We start from the raw sequence: 14,720 nt of genomic DNA, 5'->3' as shown, positions 1-14,720 counted from the left end.
GACAGCTCATAAGTTCCATTAGGAGCATTCGGCAGAGTCTTAATTATTACACACGTTTAAGGAGACTATCTAGGACTGCAGAAATAACCATCTGAGAGGGATGGAGAGAGCAGTGTGCAGCACTCACTCAGAAATGAAAATGGCAGCTGTTCTAACAGACAGACTAGATACCCTTAGCATTCTTGGGCATTGGGTAGGCAGGATGAAGAACATCCACTGAGGGAGGTGATCAGACTGGAATATGATTAAGTGCTCCAAATTTTCCTGGTACTAAAGAGTAAAACTCTTGCCAAGAAACTTAACTGTGTTCTAAACTAAACTACAAGAACATTTATATAAAATAAAGTTACTCAGTACCCAATAAAAGAAAAATTCACAATGTCTGGAAGCCAATTAAAGATAACCAGACATTTTTTAAAAAAAAAACAGGCCCACATTTAGGGTAAAAATCAATCAAAATGGAAGTAGATCAGACACAAAAGTTAAAATTAGCAGACAAATTCACCGAAGCACTTATTTTAACAGTATTTTGCAGTTTAGCAAAGACATGGAAGACAGGAATGAAAGGCCTCAAAATGAATAAAAATTAAACCAAAAAAGAGAGAGAGAGAGAGATTAAAGATCTCATTATAAAACCTAAAACTAGAACATTTTCATAAGGCAAAGAAAATATTTTAAAATTTTGAGCTAATTGAAGGCTTTTTACCAAGATACCATAAACATGGTCCCTAAAAGAAAAATAAACTTGATAATCATAAAAATTAAGCATTGCTATTTGGGGAAAAAAACTGATAGGAGGAATGAAATCAAAAGAACAAGAACAAGACCTGGAAATATATTTAAAAGGATAAGATGGATAGAGGGCTCGAAACCAGGATATAGGAAGATATATAGAGGGCTCTCAAGACTCAATAATAATAATAATAATAATAATAATATAGAAAATACAGTTGATAAGTTTTTGGAAAATTTAAAAAGAAACTCCACTGAATGTAATGTGCTGATCCACTTCAAAAAAAATTGCAAAATTATTAGCAATTCATGAAATGCATACCAAAGCCACAATGCAATGCACATTTTCCTATTAGAATGGCCAGAATTTTAAAAACTGACCAGAACAAAAGTCCTCATGGAGGTCGAGCAACTGGCACTCCCAGACTCCCCCTGGTAATATAATATTGTACAGTAAGATGTGGAATAATTTGACAATTTCTCTAAAAATTAAAATATTTACTTAACATAAGTCCCGGCAAATAGCAGAAAAAAGAAATAACTCAAAGATCCACCAACGAGTGAAGGGAACAAACAAAATTTGATATATTTCTATAACAAGATGCTTCTAGCAGTTAGAATGAATGAACTACTGAGGCATAAGATGACATAAATGATCACAAATCAATTATGTTGAATGAAAAAGTCAGGAAAAGCAAGTATATACTTTCTGTTTCAAATTATAAAAATTCATTGAAAATAGAAACTGATCCACAAAGACAAAAAGTAGATCCTCATCTGCAGGGGTGGGAGGGCAAAGGGGTGGGGTGGGGTAAGGGATAGGAAGTGGTAGGAGGAGCCTCAAGAGGATATCAGGTAATTTCCTGGTACTTCTGCAACCCCCTTTCTGAGTTTTGATGATTTTTTACAAATGTACACATATATCACAGGTTACTAACCTGTACACATTAAATACAAGCAGTTGAGTATGTGCAAATTATATCTCAGTGACAGACAATCTTGTAACAGTGTGGATTATATGTATATGTATTTATTTCCTTAATTTACTGTGGATCGGAAAATGGCTTGATTTCTGCATCTATTAATAACAATATTAGAGATAGGTATATAGAAAGTCCTTCAAAAATGTTGATTTTGAAGCGTTCTGTTCTTTTAATTTCCCCCCCCAAATAACCATTTTGATAGCCACTGATTCAAAATAAAGGTTGGTTCTCTCAGTCCATGCTGTCCTCATCCCCACCCCACACAGACCCCAAATCCATTGAACTCATTTTATCCCAAGGAAGATGCACTGTATTTTATACATATATATTCAAAGGGTGGCTGATAAAATGGCAAATCACATTCTTATTTTACCCTATTGAAAAACCATCTTTAAATAATAATGCTCAATCTGCCACTTGACAAATCAGTTACAGGAGGGCTGATAATATTTCTAGATGACGGATCGGTTGTAAAAAAAAAAATCTCTAAATTGCCCTTTAATCAGAATAATACTCAGGGAGACTGAGTATCCAGGCAACCATGCTGAGACTGCTGGAACTGATAAGAAGGCATCCTCGAAACCTGGTGAGAAAAATCAGTCAATTCTCTCCTTTGTAATGAAAGTGTGTTACATTTGATAGCGTGTATTTTCTGGTGGTGAATATAAATGACAGGCATTGCCTTTTAAAGCATCCTATGATGCTCAGTATGCTGAAATGTTGCCCAGACATCCCTGTATGCAGGTGCTCCTGGCAATTTCTCTGAGTGCCAAGGGCACACCTGACACTTCCAAAAACTGACCACAGCTAAGCATCTGCCATTGAAGGACTCTGTGTAGGGGCTTCTCCATTGAGGATGTCAGATCGTGTGAGGTATATGTAAAAGAGACTACAGAAATGTGGGCAGAGTTTCTTTTGAAAGATGAAGAAAACAATTGGGTGGGCAGGGTAAGTGGTACAGGAGAGAAGTTCTGTGCTTTGGTAGCATTCATCCTATTTAGATTGGTGTCCCATCTTATAGCAAGGATTCTGCTTTGTGTGACTCACATGTTGCCTTTACTTCATCCAGGCACGTATATTGCTTAAGGCAAAAAATTGCCCACTCCAAAGAGCATTAGTATATCCCCGACTTCTGAGGTGACTTAATGAATTTCAGTCATATCCCTTAAGGGTATAATTTCTTAACCAAAGAGAATATACCAGCACTGAAGTATTTACAATGAAATCAGGGAAATTCTTGACAGATTATGAAGCAATGCACCTTGAAATTATTTTGCAGCATTAGCCAAGTATTTCCTCCAGATAAAGCTAAACATAAATGGCATTACATTACTTAGAGAATGATGGTTACAGAGGTCCCCAGATATGGCCTCAGGCAGAGACTTTGCCACTTATTAAGTGTGAGAATCCGAACAAGCCATGCAAAGGTTATTAGTCTTGGTATCCATGCTTAGGTGTATACTATCTTAAGGGCCGGTGCTAAACTATGTACCTGCCAAACTTCACTTTTTCCAGACCTTCCAACAATTTATTGGAATTGATAAATTCATTGATTTGGAGAAAATGTTAATTTAGTTTTGAAAAACGTTTCATGGAGGAACAAATTCACACATTTTAGCAAGCCGGGCATAGTAGAAAAAATAACTGCAAATTGAATAACAAGAAGGCAACCTTCAGTAAGGTTATTAAAATGTGTCAATGTCAACTTGTATCAGGTGGAGATGTGTATTCAGGTTTACAAACTCTATAGGACTGTGTGAGTAGAGCAGGCATCAAAAATATTTCAAATAATTAAATAATGTGGTCAAATACAATATAATCATGCATTCTAATTATCAGGTGCTGATTAATCTTTTTGTTTGTCCTTAACCTTAGATAAATATTGATATTTAAATCAGAAAATAAAGTTATCATTTTCCTACAACTGTATTTTAATTTCTTAACTTTCTATTTGTATAATAACTTTTACTGGATTAATTATTTGCTTAGACAATTACATTGAACAAAATTAACACAAATTAATGTGTTTTACCTTTAAACTTTCTCTTGGACTGCTCTTTGCTTGAAAATATTCACCCTCATTCATTCATTCATTTATTAAATCATGAAGTTCTATTCTGCACTGTGCTTAGGTGCAAAGAATATAGCAATAACTGAGCCAAATTTTAAATTCGGTTCAGTCATCACATCATTCACAGTCTAATGGAAGGCATGAACACTGTGTAATAATAATAAGCATAAAAGCAAATAATTGAGTGATAATTAGGAGTAATGCAGAGTGCTATCAGAATATATAATAGGCAGCCTTAATCTAGTATGAAACTGCTGAAGGTCAATTAGGAAAACTTCTTTGGGATAAATGATGGTGAGGACTTTGGTCTTACCTCTAGAGGCATCAGGAATCTATTACAGGACTTTCTGCAAGAGGCTGTAACAACCCAGTTCTTGTGGATTAGAATAACTTGACTGCTTTGTTCCATTAGAAAGGTGCCTGTGAATTCAGGTGAATTCAGGAAGATGGGAATTTATGTGAGTTTCGGCTTAGAATAAAGTAGTCGAATGCAGGAGGCATGAAAGAGATATAAGAGGGTGCAGTGTGAACACAATTTCAAGTGGAAGATGGCAACTCCATCCATAAATATACATTTAGGTTGAAGTGGTCAAGGCACATGCAAGTGAAGAGTTTGAAAGACAAGTCCCTTTTGTGGTTTGGGAGCTCAGAAACCATAGACAATGGGGATTTTCTTCATGGATTTCGGTGTGCTGTTGTGGTTGAGAACACTGGTTTAATAGCAATGCTAGTGACAGCTCCAGATAGTTCTGTGGCAAAAGCTGCAATTAGAGGCCAAACAAAGGCCCTCATCTTCCTACATGGTAAGTTTTTTTTTTCTTTTTTATGCCATGTTCTACTTTTTATCTTTTTTCTGACAGTAAGCACCCAAAACAATTGGATTTCAGGAAAGATTTTAATGACACCATCCCTACTCCTCTTATTTGTGATTTTCACTATTATAGTCTACAAACAAGGAATAAAGACAATGAAATATAGATGACACTATCAGTAGCTGGGAAGTGTTCAAAATCTACCCTCTACCCTAGTGCAGGAAGCCTTTGACATGTGACAAGAGGAGATCTCTGTTGCTTTTCAAATTTGTATTATTTACACTTACTACCATGGTCTTCAATCATGGGCCCATTGAACAGTATTGGAACAGCAGGGCACTGACCAGTAGCCAAATATGGATTATGACATCAATAGGTCTTTAAGAATTTGTAACAAAAAGGATGTCTTTCTATATATCCACATATGGGCACAAATATTCAGAGAACCTTAGTTCATTTATTCTCCATCTTCCTATGACATTACCAAACCTGTCCCTAACCATAATTTCTTCTAAGGTTCTTGGCATCTAACAGAACCATTAATATTTCTCACATACCACTAGATGCTCCTTCAGTCAAAATTTAAAACACACTTGGCTGAGGGTGGTGGTGCATGCTTATAATGCCAATGGCTTGGGAGGCTGAAGCAGGAGGATTGCAAGTTCACAGCCAGCCTCAGCAACTTAGTGAGACCCTGCTTCTTAAATAAAATGTAAACAAAGGGTGGGAATGTGGCTAGAAATTAAGCGATAATAATGGTAATCATTTTATTAAAAAATATCCATATTCTCCCATTAAAAGGTATTTCCTTCTCCATTCTCCTTTAGTGTCTTTTTAGAGCATTCTCCATGTAGTCTGATCATCTGATTTCAAGTCTGATTCACTTGAAGACCAAGCTCCCATTGTTTGCCTCCTCAGTCAGCTCAAAATTCTGTATGAAGTCACAGATGGCTATAGAGAAAGGGGTAGCAATGAGGCAAATCCAACCACATTGGCCATGCAAGATGCCTGCTTGTGCACCTTGCTTGTGCTTTAATGATTGATTTAGATCCAGTCATGACCTATATGATGAACAAAACACTAAATAAATGAGGAGCCATCAGATTCATGGTCACTGATGGCATGCCAGCCCAACATGACTCCCTCTTAGTATACACTAGCAAGCCAAGGCTCGCATACTAACATAAGCCTGGTTCTTAATGAAATAAATAGTGCAGCAAAATGCCTGAGGTCTCCATATGATTCTACTGGGGCTTCCCAGAAGGTTAACAAATGATCCCAATCTGTCACAGAAGCTTGAAGTCAGTTGGCAAAGCTTGATTCTCTGCAGACAATACCAGATGTAGATCTTATCCCACATTGATATCTGCTAACTGAAAGTTTTGGGTTGCTGAATAAATACATATTGCTTCTAAAAATTTCTTCTCAAACAAAAGAGACCCATCATGTATTGAGCCTTATTTACTTAGTGGTTGGAAATAAGAGTTGTAATAATTTATCCCAAGTAAGTAGACCTCAAAATTTATTAAAGAAATAATGAGGGTCTTTATTTGTTTATTCATTATGTTTAATTTATTATATAAGTATTTATTTTAATTGATAGGTAACACTGTATGTATTTATTGTGCATATCATGATCTTTTGCAGTATGTATACATGTGTAATGCCTAAATCAAGCTGTTTACCGTATGGATTATTTCACATATCATTTTCTTGTGCACAGTAAGAACACTTAAAATGTACTCTCAACAATTGTCAGATATACGATACATTGTTTTTAACTATAGTCACCAGGACATATAATATATATCTTAAACTTATTTGTCCAGTTGAATTTTGTATCCTGTGACCAATATACCAATTTTCCAGCCCAGATTCTACTTTGTATGTCTATGGGTTGATGGTTTTGAATTCCACATATACCCAAGGCACGGCAAGTTTCAGTCTTTTTGCACTTGACTTATTTCACTCCATGTTCATCTATATTGTCACAAATGAAAGAATATTCTTTTTCAAAGCTGAGTAGTATAAAGAAAGTTTTTCATGTATTCTTTATCCATTCATCTGTGGATGGACACTTAATTTGATGCCTTAACTTGGCTATTGTGAAAAATGTTTCCATGAATGTGGGAGTGTCAATAATTCTTCAGTATACTGATTTCATATTATTCTTTGATCATGTGCCAGTAGTAGGATTGCGGGATCATATAGTAGTTCTATTTTTAAAATTTTAAAGAACATCCATTCTGTTTTCCATAGTGGCTGTACTGATTTACATTCATCCCAACAGCATTCAAGAGTTCCCTTTTCTTCACATCCTCTTTAACACTTCTTCTCTTATTGCAATGAAGATTATCTCTCATTCTCTAGCACACTATGTGTATTACCAATGATCTTAGGAAACTAGTTATTTTCACTTTCTAGGTAATATCAGTATCTTATTAATACATTAGATCACCAATCTCCCTTGAAGAATTTTGAAGTTACTGATAATCCTTTGGGATTTATATAAAAGAGAGATAGAGATATGATATCACACCCTTGAGTTCCATGCTGTTGGAACAAGAAAGGAAACAAAACAACAACACAACTCAAACATAAGTAAGATAAATAATTACTGTTTGACAGGGATTGTACTAAATAAACTGGGCCACTGGACACTATTGAAGTAATAAATGGATTAATCACAAGGTAACGTATTTACTATGTATTTTATAAATACCCCTTCATTCCATATATGAAAAGTGGATTATGGAAATGTGAGTGCAGTTTTAAAAAAAACTAATAAGAATAATCAGGTCTGCTTAAGACTTTTTTGGTGACAATGATCTTTACCATTTCTCTGGGACAGTGTTAAATATTCTGTATGGTTATTTATTTATTTATTTATTTATTTATTTATTTATTAGAAAGGAGTTTTCATTTCAATAATAAATGAATCTTTTTTTAAGTTCAGGAGGATAAAAATGGGAATTCTCTGAGTTCCAATGCAAAAATTTTATAAATTGAGAAATAGCCACATGACAGGTTAAGAATCTACTGGGTCTACAATGAGAAAGATTGAAAACAAATTTCCACTCATTTTCTGCAGTCCATAAAGCAGATATTCTGATTATATGAGACACAGTTATGTTTTTCTTTATTTGTTTATTTTAAATTTCCTGTGCAATAATTTCTAAAATGCCAAATATTTCTATTTAACAATGATATATTTTGTGTATTTGATAGGCTGTCTTAATCAGTGACCCAGATGAATGAACACAGGCATGATAATCTGCATGTTCATGGCCTTATGCCCCTTGACCCCCATATGTATGCATTATCCTTCTTTGACTTCTGATATGATGTAGGTTTGGGATTTGAGTCTGTGAATCATTTAGCAAATGGCTCCAGTCAAGCCTCTATAGATTGATATTTTGAAATACGAACATCAAGTAGGACTTTAATAAAACACCCATTTGCTTTGGAATATTGCTTTTTGTAAATCACTGAGAGACATTTCCTTTCTGTTGAAAACCCACCTATTCTCTGATAAGTACGTCATCCATGATCTCTGGTGTCCACTTTATGTCTGAAAACATGTTTAACTTGAGTGTTTCCTGCCTGCATCCTCTACCTTCCTTAAAAAGTAAGGAAAAGCATTTCTCAAGGATAATGGACCCCCACTCAACAAATATTTACTTCTTAAAGTATTCCTGAGAGAAGTAAGTTCTAGGGACTCTTGGAGATAAGAGATGAATATACACCTTCTATATGATAAAGCATTCCCATTTTCATTTTTGGCCACATTCTGCACTTACAGCAGTAATCTCCAACATCTCAGGTTAATTTAGCCAACGGCACCACTCAGTACAGATTCCAGTGAATCAACTGACCCCAAATTGCAGCACACATGGCAATTTGTGTTATCAGATTTAATCTAGAATCTTCCAAAACTCCATCTCTGTGAGCAATTTCAGCTACATCTTAACTATCTTCTTTCCTCCTAGTAGTGCACACTCCTAGTAACTATTATTAGACACATTCTTTAGGAATGTATGTAAATAAATAAATTTAAAACATTGGAGAGGTTTGGAAAACACAGCTCTATCCCCCAAGTTATGTCAGCAGGTAAGGGGAGAAGAGAGCAGCAGAGGAGCAGCGAGGATTCAAGGAGGACTCTGAAGTCCAGCTATGTTATTTAGCTTTGACTTTCATGATAATGTCAGTATATTTTCATGCCAAAAGAGTTATTTACAGATGGACACAGAGAAAAATTAAAGGAATAAGAGGGAATAATGTTATAAAAATTGCAAGGAATCTAATAAAATATGTGAAAATTTGAGTAAGAAAGAAATAGAGAGAAAAGGATGTGTGAAGCCAGATTAGGTAGGGACAGGGACACCCTTCAACACTAAGCTGATGCTGCAGAATGGGTTATTGTTCAATTCATTTACAAACAGCAATATTTATCTAATCCTATGCTGCTCTGGACACCACACACAGCAATGTGGATACAGTGGTGGTAAAGACAAGGACTAGATCTGTCTCGAGTTTGCATGTATCTAAAAACAGAAAGAGGAAAACATATTGCATATTGATGGGGATAGACACAAAGATATTTGGCTCCCCAGTGAAAATTTCACAAATGAGAAAGTGTCCTAAAGAATGAAGGAAGCCTGAAATATGTTTGCTTGCAGTTTGTTTGTTTTTCCAAAGTAGTAGAGAAATATGAATGTGATAGTAAAGTGATTCCGTCCTGGGCCATTCCAACTGTGCTTTTAGTTCCTGAGTACATAAGGTGTGAATGAATGAATGGCACTGATATTCAGGTCTTTAGAAGGGTCACAGGATGGTGGCAAGGGAGGGAGGAACAGGCAGGATGAAAGGAGCTTGGGTTTGGAGATTAGAACACTAGTGGTGATAGATTAGAGGGCCTATTTTGTGTACTATCCCCATGGATTCAACCACTTTTAAAAAGATCAGCCTGCAGACATCAGAAGATTTTCTGTGCTGAGATTCACTTCCTTGGGCATAATGATTACATGATGCCGTCACACTGGGCTTCTTTGTATTAATCTCAGATTCATGGAAGGATTAGACTTTCCCAAAGGATGTTACAAGCAGGAGGGTGTCTTATAACAATGTCCAAACACACAATATTGATTTACATTTATAGTCATGGCTCTCTGCCAGATAATTGTATAATTTTGTCCAAGTAATATGAGTGTATTATTTGAAAACATGGGGAAAGGGTGATAAAAATAGAAATTACCCAGAGCGAAGATACTTTTCTCTAAAAGCAAAATTAATTTGTATGAGGGGAGGATAGTGTGGCATGTGAGTAGGTGGAATGAACAACTCCCCTTTTGCATCATATGACTGATTTTGAAACTGTTTAAAATATATATATATATATATTACATATGTGTATATATATAAAATAACATAGGCACTATGTGGACAAATTAATGAAATGTAATAAAGTAATAGCAAGCAAAAAAGTAACATAGAAATCTGCTCCACTTACAAAATATATAAATTGAGCAAGTTTGGGCATATGGAAGAGGGATGGAGTGCAGGGTCAAAAAGGGTATCTTAGGACATAATTGTAAACAAGGCAATTGGTTCCTGATCCCATAGAAATTAATGTTTATTGGAGAAAAATCAGCATGTTTGCCTTCATCCATATTGTTGTGGCTTTTATTAGACTCATTTCTCACTAAAAGCAACTATAAAATAGCTGAATAAGATGTACAAAACTTCCAAATACCTGAAGTTTTTGGAAGCAATGAATGAGTGAGGACTGGAGCAGGTGTAGTCCTGGAGAAAAGAACCTACAAGGTCGTGCACTTGAAGTTCTACATGGAATTCCTTCTCTGAGCACTTAACCAAACCCCTAACAGCTAAAAGGTGAGTAACTAAAACTTGAAAAGAAAGTAGTTTCTTAAAAGCTAAAACCTAAGCAAAGAAGAAAAGACAGTCTGGTAAGAACTATAGTTTTCTAAAAGAAATTCTTTAAGGGCTACATTTCATAAGTGAATGGTGACACTAAAAATGACAAACTGTCACAAATTCACATCAATCTCTGATTTCATCAAAATGAGCTTCTGCCATTGAAAATGTGAATGTGAACTAGGAGAAAATTAAGCCTGACCTGGGGAAAAACAACTCTATAATAAAGCATTTTCTATTTTTAAAGCCTGATGTTCAATAAAAATCATTTTACATCTCAGAAGCAGAACTACAATTAAATCAGATTATTGTCACTAGCCTCAGATCCTTAAGTATGATTACTGTAGTATAAAAATTAGGTGACAAAGATGAATTTATTAAAGAGAACCAAATGAAATTTATAGATATTCAATATCCCAGTATTAAATCTAATAATCCAAAAGAGCTATTTAACAACAGAGACAGTAGAAGAGAGGATCAGTAAACTGGAATACAAATATTGAAAAAATATATAGAACAAAGCACTCACAAAAAAAGAAAAGAATGGGAAAACCAGAAAAGTATTTAAAGATATATATAAACATAATGTTCATGTATTTTGACTTCTAGAATGAGGAAGATGTTGAGAGAGAGAGAGAGAGAAAATGTGACAGAAGGCATGTTTGAGGAAAAGTAGCTCAACATTTCTTAAGCCTGATGAAATCAAATATTCAAGAAACTCTTACTTCAAGATGAATAAACAGAATATTAATACCTTGAAATACAATGATTAGTTCTATAAAACAATGGTAGAGTTGAAAAATGCTTTAAAGTCATCCAGATATATAGTCAAAAATTATTTTTAAAGCAGCTTAAATAGAAAAGTTGGGAATCTACACAAAATAGAATGGCATTTCACAGTGGTGTTAATGATAATGATAAAATTATGAAACTGGAATTTTATACCCAGTGAAAATAGTCTTTAAAAGATGAAGGCAAAAAAAAAAAAAAAAAAAAACATCTGTAGGCAAACACAACTTGAAAGAATTCATCAGTAATGGACCTACACAAATAAGTATATCAAAATAAATTTTTTTGCAGAAATGAAAGTATGGCAGAATTTTGATTATCCAAAAATAAGTGAAAAATGTAGCATGGGGATAATATTAATGTATAGTGTAAAAAGACAATAATGCCCACGATTCTGTGTCTCACTTGTGGAATAGGAGGGTTGAGACATGGGTCTCAACAGGCAAAGTCATACTTCTGCCCTTCCCACATGCCAACATATTCTAGCTCCACTTTAAATATGCTTGGCAGAATCTCCTTTTCTAATGTGCCACACTTGATGGAAATATCAGAAGAAATACAGACAATTGAGAACCCACAGCTTCCTCACCAGCTCCCAAGGGGGCCTGCAGTCTTGCATTCTGCATTCCACTCCACCTGTTTCTTCCCTATAAAGATGAAGTACAACTTTTGAGTAAAAATCTTCTACTTGGGTTTTAGGTTTTGGCACTGTTCTTTATTTCCTGTCACTGATCTCCCTTAACTAAATGATCTCCTTTGCCCAAAATGGGTTAAAATTCAAGAACTATTTCTTTTATCCTCTTACCTTTCTTTCTTGGCATCTTCTTTTTTAAAATTTTTTTAATTAGTTGTTCAAAACATTACATAGTTCTTGAACAGTTCATGAGACATAAAACTGAAATAGAAGTGCTGAGATATAGTACCATGTGGTAGAGCACTTGACTACCCTGTGGGAGGCCCTGGGTTTGATACCTAGCACTGAGAAAATAAATAATAACTTAATGGGGCTGGAGATATAGCTCAGTTGGTAAAGTGCTTTTCTTGCATGCATGAGGCCCTGGGTTCGACCCCTAGCACCACACAAAAAAATAATAATAACTTAATAAATAAATTTTAAAATAAATTGTGTGTAATTAATGATCTTTCATCTTAATCTTTTGCTTTGAAATTCGCATTACCTTTTGTTTTGTGATGCCTCTGTATATTATTGCAAGATAATAATAGTGTTAGGATCATGGCTGGGCTTCCAGTTCTACTTTCAATTCTACCCAAGGCATTCATTCCCCTCTAGTCATTCAGGTGATTACAGTTAAAAACCCTGAACAAAATATAAAAACAAATGTCAGAAAACACTTACAGATACAGAGGGAGAAAAAAGGAAACTAAAGAGACATGAGATAGGGCACAGCAGTGAGTTCAGTTTTTCCCCTACTAGTGTGTCTAGTCTGGAGAAGCATTTAATGTACAAATGTATTACATAGAAATGAACACGAGGGCCCAAAATAAAACCTCTGTGTATTCAGAGGAAACTAAATAGCTGGCCCAGCAGGTCAAAATCCTTCCACAGTATTTGTCCTGCCCCAGCTGAACACCATGACAATGGGCACTGTGTCTGGCTAGGGAATTGGGTGGAGCCTCATCTTCTGTCCCTGCCTAGCAGGGGTGAGCCTGGACATAGGAGGAAGGTTATGCAGAGGGACTCCTGCAAAGCAGTACACAAAGTCTGAGGTCGCTACCCTCTGAATCATTCCTGTGTGGAACTGGCAAGAACCAACACAGCAAAGGTCCTGAGAACTGAACATTAGTATTTGGGCAGCCTGCTAGCAGAGAGACCAAATAGCTCTGCCAAGGTATAGAAAACCAGCATGTGCTCTCCAGGGCATTAGGTGGCTAAGATGTGTGGGCAAATGGACCTAAGAGCATGACCACCTGCTAAAGCAGAAGATTTAAATAGGAACTAAGTGTCATAACAATGCCCAAAATATTCAGGATATGTGGGAAAATAACTTGCATACCAAGAACCCAAATACCTCAATTCTAATGAGAATAAGATAACAGACACCAAAAACAGACAAAAGTATGTTTTAGTTATTTGACAGGATTTGTTCTCTTCAAGTACCTGCTGGGTGACTTTAAAAAAAAAAAAAAGAAAGAAAAGAAAACCCTGAATAATAGAAATGATAGGTGGTCAGTTTTGTCTGGGAGAAAATACTCTGCATATATAAACAGCCCTTATGGACATTGGATTGGACAGCATACACATAAACTAAAAGGCTCTTGGTAGTTTAATTTCCATTTTAAACATCATTTAATAATTATTTATTCAATAGTGTCTCTGATAGATGCCTAATGGGGAGATATATCAGAATCTTCATCTCTTAAGAACTCGTTTTCAGCCAGAAGAGCGAAGACCCATTCCTAGATTGCCATAGTTTTGGCAGGCCCTAGATTATGCATGCCATATGCACACCCATGTGAAAGGGTGAGTGAGTGCATAGGAGAGATCAAGTTTCATCTTCTGCTGCAGAATCCAGGTGGGGGATTGGGGTGAAGCTCAGTGGGTGGAGGTGAGCACATGATCCATGTCTATATTTGTATTTCCAAATGTGCACAAACATCCTTCCTCTCTCTTATGTCTGTTACTGTCAGAAGAAAAGCAGTCAGTGGGGAAAGTCATCCAGTTATGACAATATATGCTAACCAAAACACAGCGTGGTTATTAATAAACCAGGGTATTTTCTATATTAATAATTGTAAGACATATCTGCCACCCAAGCAACAAAATGTGCTTATTTTAAAAATTATATTTTTTCCCTACACAAGTAAGACTATGGTTGGTCACTAAGAATCTAGAGAATGCATAATTTAAGAAAATAAAAATTAAATAATTACAACCCAAAAGTCACAGTTAACCTGTTGACATCTTTTTCAGCAGTGTATTTTTTTTCTGAGTAATTTTTTCTATTCTCTGTTGACATCACTTAATTAATCAGACACCTAGGAAATATTGTTTGGCATTTCACAGAAAATGTCAGCGTAGAATGAAATGGGAGGTACATTATAAGCTTCAATTTAGAAATGAAGAACCCCACAGCCAGAGGTGACTTCACCTTTGGCTTACCCCCACACACCCAAGAGAGGCCAACATAATGGGCTCAGATTTCACTATGACTTGAAGCCTAGTGTCCTCTCAAAATCTATGTTAAAATAAGAGCCCCAAGGTGATAGTCTTAATAGACAGGTGAGGCCTTTGAAAGATGATCAGGTTATGAGGGCAAAGCCCTCAAGTATGGTATTAGTGAATTTATAAAAAGAGACCCCAGAGAAATCCTTCACCCTTTCCACCATGTGAGGGCACAGGTAAAGGAAATCATCTGCCTCCCAGAAGAGGACCCTAGC

Source organism: Urocitellus parryii, chromosome 9, assembly GCF_045843805.1.
Source record: "Urocitellus parryii isolate mUroPar1 chromosome 9, mUroPar1.hap1, whole genome shotgun sequence".
Taxonomy (NCBI): Eukaryota; Metazoa; Chordata; class Mammalia; order Rodentia; family Sciuridae; genus Urocitellus; species Urocitellus parryii.
This window is presented reverse-complemented; position numbering follows the sequence as displayed.